Raw genomic sequence first — 6970 nt, forward strand, 5'->3', positions numbered from 1 at the left:
ACTGCCCATTTACCACAATGGACCCAACCAATCCTACTGCTTGTCATAGTCTTACCTTCCGCTACACTTGCTCATGCACCGAGCTTCATTTGAGTCTTACATTATCTTTCGGGTATCACACATCTCTCTCAGAGCTCCATTAACTTTCCTCTTTCTCAACCAATTCCCAAGATTCAAAACTTGAAATACAAGCACAAGAAACAAACAAGAAGAAAACCATGAAAACCAATAACAACACGACTCCACAAACAAAGTGGTATGGCCATACATTAGACATAAAAAACATTGCCAACCAAGCACAACAAATCACAAAAGACCAAAAGCACAAGATTGACAACAAACACCATGACTCAATCCCCATGGTTCCCATTTCTTCCATGGAAATCTCAACCCAAGTCTTCTTCAAGATTTCATGGCAGTCTCTTTTCCATGCAATCTCCTACATCATACTTCCATAAACACATATATGTTAGTGCATAAATAAATATAACAATACACCAGTTACCTTACCTTGTTGTTCCAAGCACTTTGCTTTCAACTGAACACATCCACGCCACCTCTCAAGGGACTCCAATTCCCTTGAGAAATCCACCTATAACTAGAGAAGGGCTAATATACTTGTCAAGTACATGTTCATGACTATAGCACAGATCCACATAATGTCAAACGAAATTAAGGTTAAGAAGACTTCCTATATGTAAGGCACTAATTTGTTTGGAATTAGGGTTTCCAAACATAGCCAAAGGAATTCTTGTCCAATTCCTTTCTTTTACCTTTTTACCTTACTGCAATCGAGGCTTACTATGTACTGTCACATCACCCAACTGTTAGTTCTATAAACACATCAAGTGTTACCTTGTCATGCTAATACCAAGCATTTTTCCTGCGACTGCTCACACATGTCAACCACATGTTCCAAATATCAAGATAATCATATCTATCAATTTGAAATCAACATTGAGTAAGACTAACAATCATGTCATAACCCATAGTAAACTCATAGTCATTAGACATAATTCTACAACTATCACCTACTTATACTCAAGTACATATCAGCTATCTCAATACATATGTGTTAGTACAATCATCTTAAAACAAGATCATTGCAACACATACTCATATTATGCAATTCATAATACATTCAACCAACTTGAAAACATACCATGTTAAATAAATCAACTAGACACCAAACACTCAAGCACCAAATAGGTGTCACAATCAAACAATCAAGCACAAGGTAAATGACACAAGTTCATACCTTAATGTATCTCAGGGGAGGCAATCTTGTCTGCATAGTCAATCTAGTTACCATGATATAACTTCACAACATATCAGCTCAAACACAAATAAGCTCATGATATCCATAATAGCCACTAAATCTCATAAACAATTAGCATTCATACATAATGATCACATCTGCACAGTCAGCCTAGATTAGTATGACATAATATCACAACATATTAACTCATACATGAATGTCATAACCCTAACCATTTTCCTAGACCAATCCAACTTAGTATGATAGATATAACATCAAGATCTTAATGTAATAACCCTAATCACAAGGTTACTAGCATATAACAACAAGGAAACCTATAACATACTCATCAACAACATATAACATAATCATTAAGTTATCTAATCATACAACAATAGCAATGCATACCACCACAAGTTACTATCATTCATGGCTATCTAACACGTGCATATGACTATACTAATCAACTATCATCTACCATCTATGTATATAAACCTAATGCATATAACAATCCTTGACTTACTTACCTGCATGCCCAACATGCAAACTTGTATGACGATTTTCTCTTATCCTAAGGTCTAATGCTGCAACCTCATTATGATGATCTGCATCTCCTGCTCTATCTCATCCAACACATTAGCATCATAACAACCAATAGCATCATGATGACCTAAATTTCATACAATGACTTCACAAGGCATTCTTGACCTACTATTCATGCATAACTATAATCAAGACCATACAAGCATAACAACTACATATATACGTATAACACATGAGTACAAAACCATATACACATCATTCTAGCTAGAGTCCAGTCGTCAATGCATAACCATATCAACTACACAAACCATGAACTCATGCATGAAAAAAACAACCACATCACGTGCACTTGATAATATGTGAACACTAATGTGCATAACAAATGCATATACAAGCATACACTCATGATGAGGTACTCCATGACAACACCTTCAACCTTCACATGGCGACATCACTACAACCATGATCAACACCAGGCAAATGCAAAAATCACATGGAATACATGCACAAGGAACACATATGCAACCAACACGAATGCATGACCAACACACAACCCATCTAGTCTGACGGGTGAACCTGGCTCCGATACCACTCTATAACACTCTCCTCCCACATCTAGCCAAGCAATTGGCCAGCCAGGGTAAACATGCGATGAGAGGCTACTATGATTGGATTCAACATCCTATGTGACCTTAAGGAAGTGAAATTGATAGAAACATAACACACATACATTCAACATCAACTTCAGGACCCTCAAGAACCAATCCAACACTTTAGACAACTTTCCTGTGGGTCCTATTGAAGTTTTGAACAACTTAAGATTCAATTTCTCTCATGCTATGGGCATGAAAATGTCCAGAAACCCAAAGTCACAATCACAGACTTTCCTGCCAGTGTCTAGAGACTCTTTTTTCAGTGTTGTGCTAGTGTCCCCAGGATTTAAGCCACTTTTTCAGGCCCAAATCCTAGGTCACTGCCTAGAACTTCATGATACCTTCAGAATAATAACATAACATGGAAATGACAATACTAAAGCAATTACTTGAATGAGACCTTGACTGGACCCCTACTAGCCATGACAGGCATTTCGTCAAACATATCACGAATATGTAATCTACAGATGTAAATAACATATCTGAGAATAGGGGTCTCATACTTATCTAAGATTCGCCATGAACCATTGATGCCTCAACACATTAACTTCCATTCCATCCATTAGATCATAAATACATTGTTCATTCATATAGAAGTAGAAACATGATGAGATCCATACATAGCTACTGTCATAAAACATATACATAACCAACATAATAGGGACATAAATACCAATGAACTCACCACCATATAAACCTCATATAATCCATCAAAATGATCATAGAAATACAAGGAGAAGTAACCTTTTATTAATGATGCAAAAACCAAACCCGGGGTGGCACTTCCACGTTCCACCCGACTGTAGAATGGTTGATCCAAATCTCTCTTCAATCATTCACCCCTGTGCCATATTCCAAGCATGAATATGGGACTCAAACCAAAATAACCAACCAGGGCATACTGAGGCCAAACCACCTCACCCTCATCAATAGAAACCAGGATTTACCATAATCCATCCCAGATCACTAGGCCAACACAATGAACATATCATAATAGGATTTATCGTGATCTCCACCTGATCACTAGGTTAGACAAGCATGGATGCCACCATATTTCTCCACCTACAATGTGAGTAATTTTCCTATCTCCTAGTCTCTAGGGCTTTACCGCAATCCAAACTCAAATCACTAGGCCCTAAACTGAGACCCACTCTCCAAGCTTTACTACATATCCCAAACCTGGGATTACTAGGCCCAGTAGAGAGAAAACCACCTCTTGGCTTTACCGTATATCCTGCCATTCATGGATAAGGATTCCTAGGCCCATCGAGGCAACACAATCCTAACTTTACCGCAACCCACAGTCTGGCTCAGGGGTCATTAGGCTAGTTTTCTATCATTTTGTAGATCCACCTCACTCAACTAGAAATGGAAAGGCTAGGTTGAAAACACTATTACACTTGGAAAAACCCATGCCACAACAACAAAAGAACCACATGCAATAGCATGCATGCCTAATCTAGCAAGGAAATCGCACATGCAAAGTGATACCTATAGAGAACCATGTTGTAGCTACTTGATCCTGCTCTTCCTTTCTTTCTCCTTCCTTCTTCTTGGCTTCTTTTCCTGTCCTAATCCCATGCATAACCATAGCAAAAGATTGAGCCAAGAACTTACACTGACTAAGAGCCTACCAACTGATCCTTAGAAGCCTTTTTATGAATGAGGCCTCTATTTTCTTCATTTTCCATTATTTTTCTTCATTTTCCTCCTCACATGCAACCTGTGACCTTTCACCTTCCTTTTCTCCCATTTTCCATTATTTTCATAAATAAATGTGCCAAAAATTCCATTTTTCCTTTCCAAATCCTTAGCCATTGCCTTTGCCCATTTCCTAATCCATATTAAATCGAATCAACACCCATTAGAATGTTCCCCCACCATTCACCTTGGAATACGTGTCCCATCAACCATGGCCTTATATATTTTTACATGGATTTTTAACCAGGGTTGTTACAACATCTCCCCTGAGAATGGAAAAGAACCAGTCGAAATAGAAATACATATAGAGAGGGTTTGCTTGTCTGGAGTTGGTGCACAACTCCATTGGCACAAATTAACAAGCATATATGCAAAAGAAAATAGAAAATTATTCACAAAAGTGATTCCCAAATTCGTGTTGATTATTTAAGAAATAAGAGAAAATGGAAACAAAATATCCAACTTGTAAATTGATACAATCTAAAAACAAATATCTACTCTACTAAGTGCCCTTGAACAAATCAAATTAACCCACGTTAGAAGGGAAAACAATTGTGTGGTCAATCTCACTACCATCATCAGTGTTAAAACCATTGATAATCAAGGAGATAACAAAGGCGATACCGTGAATAGATAGCAAACTATTGTCCAGACTTCATGACATTGTAAGAAAGAAAGTTTCCCATCCCAGGAAATTCAATAGGCCTATAAGAACATGGAAGACAAAACAAAGGCCATGCCACATCATTTGTCATCATACTTATATAATCTAATGTTGGACAAGGCTCTACCATTATGCCTAATTGAGGAAGTCCAGTTCACAATCAAATTCCTCCCACTGATCAATCAACCTTGACATCTCTTGTTTGAACAAATGTGGTTTCAGATGAGAAATTAAAGATTGATAAAACCTAATTATGAATCATAGCAAAAGGATCTAATAATGTAATCCACAAGAATACCTAAGACAAAGAACCTGACTATTCAGCTGGTTTCATATGTCACAAATTAGGAGTGTCTTGATTTTGTTTTATCGGTAAAGGAAAATGGGAACCCATGTAATCAACCATACCTTCATAAATTTGTTGCTCCCAATTTTTCTCAGGAACCACCACTCAGATAAAATTAGAACAAAATCCTCTATAGAACCATTGGGCGAGAGAGGAAATTGACAATCAAAAGGATTAATATTATCCTCAATATACCTTCAAATAAAATTCTTTATTTTTCACTTATATTACTAAATTCGAACCACTGCACATATGTCGCTGGCATGACTGCAATCTAGAATACAACATGAATAATATACATTATTCGAGAAGATAGAAGGATACTGGTAATGGATCACTTCACATATTCTTAGCTAGCTAAAATTAAACCCTATCATTAGGCCAATTTTTTAGAACAGGATTCTTGATAGAAAAACTGTTAGGCTCCTCGAGTAGCATCTAGAAACATTACCTAGGGGCAACAAGTGTTGAGGGTAGTTATCTTTGACCCTGAAGGAAAACTAGAAACATCATATGTCTGGGGAATTGGTGAAACTTTAAACAATCAAGCTAAGGATTTAGCTCTTTGGATAAGAGTCTGGAATATGAAGAATCAAGCACATCAAAAATATGACAGTAATTGAAGATTCAATCATAATCATTCGTCATGTGGTCTTTAAAACTCTCCGAAAACACTGGCATCTTAATAGATTGCTATGTGGCACCGAAAAGCTATTAGAAGAATTTGAGAAAGTCAAATTATTTCATTCCCTTAGAGGGCTTAATCAATCAGCAAACACAATGGCCAAATGGGCCCACTCCTTACCTCTTGGTCAAATTTGGAAAAATGAAAGGTGGGGGGATAGGGATTGGTAGTGAGGAAGTGTGTAATCTCCACAAAGTTTTTTATTCACTATTCTTATTAAATTATCATAAAAACAACCATTGATAAGTGAAATTTCAATTACAACAAGTATTTACCTAGAACCATAAGAGTGGCTTGTTGTGTTGTTCATTCACACTCATGGAGGGAAATCTTTATCAACCCTAATAGGATCAGATGGTGCATAACATGTTGAATTTTTCCTCATCTTTCAATGAGAATTTGTAAGTTTCAATTATGAATTTGGAGGAGAGGTCTGGGACTTACCATTCTTCTCTTATTTTTTCTGGTTGGAAGGTCTGGTTCCAGTTGGAAATCCAGATTTGGAGATGTTTCAAGTGGGGGTTCCTGAAATATGTTGTTACTCATGAGAGCCCGGGAGAATGGATTTAGAAATAGGGAAAACATGACCCAAATGGAGTTTGGATTCTGACCTCATATTTCAAGCCACATACTCTATTTGTTAATCTTGAGTCTTCTTCTTGTTCAAATTCAAGGAATTCCTTGGGGATTGAAGGTCTATTTCCTTGTGGAGTTTTTTCTCAAAGTTTCCCAGACAGATGTTTTCTGAAACAAGAAAAATGGAAAATCGTAATGACCACATTCAAAATTAAATTAGACATTGTGAGTGCCTTTGTGATGACACTCGAGTAGTAGCACAAGAAATGGGTATAATGGAGGCGTGGATAAGGGATTGGGAGAATAGTTGTCTAAAGGAACCAAAAACCACAAGGAAACATATTCTTAGGATGAATTCCCAATTGGAAAATCATATCAGAAAAAAAAATCCTTATGGATGTAGGGGAAGAGATTAATAGGAAGAAGTTGAAAAAATAACTAGATTTCATAAATAATTGCATAAAAGAGTTGAGAATTTATAGCTAGAGAAAAATTATGGGTTTGCAGATGTGAGGTATGCTGCCTTGCCAACGATCTCTATTGG

The sequence above is a fragment of the Pinus tabuliformis genome, chromosome 2_2, assembly GCF_031772625.1.
Source record: "Pinus tabuliformis cultivar Carrire ecotype Pingquan chromosome 2_2, CPIR1, whole genome shotgun sequence".
NCBI lineage: Eukaryota > Viridiplantae > Streptophyta > Pinopsida > Pinales > Pinaceae > Pinus > Pinus tabuliformis.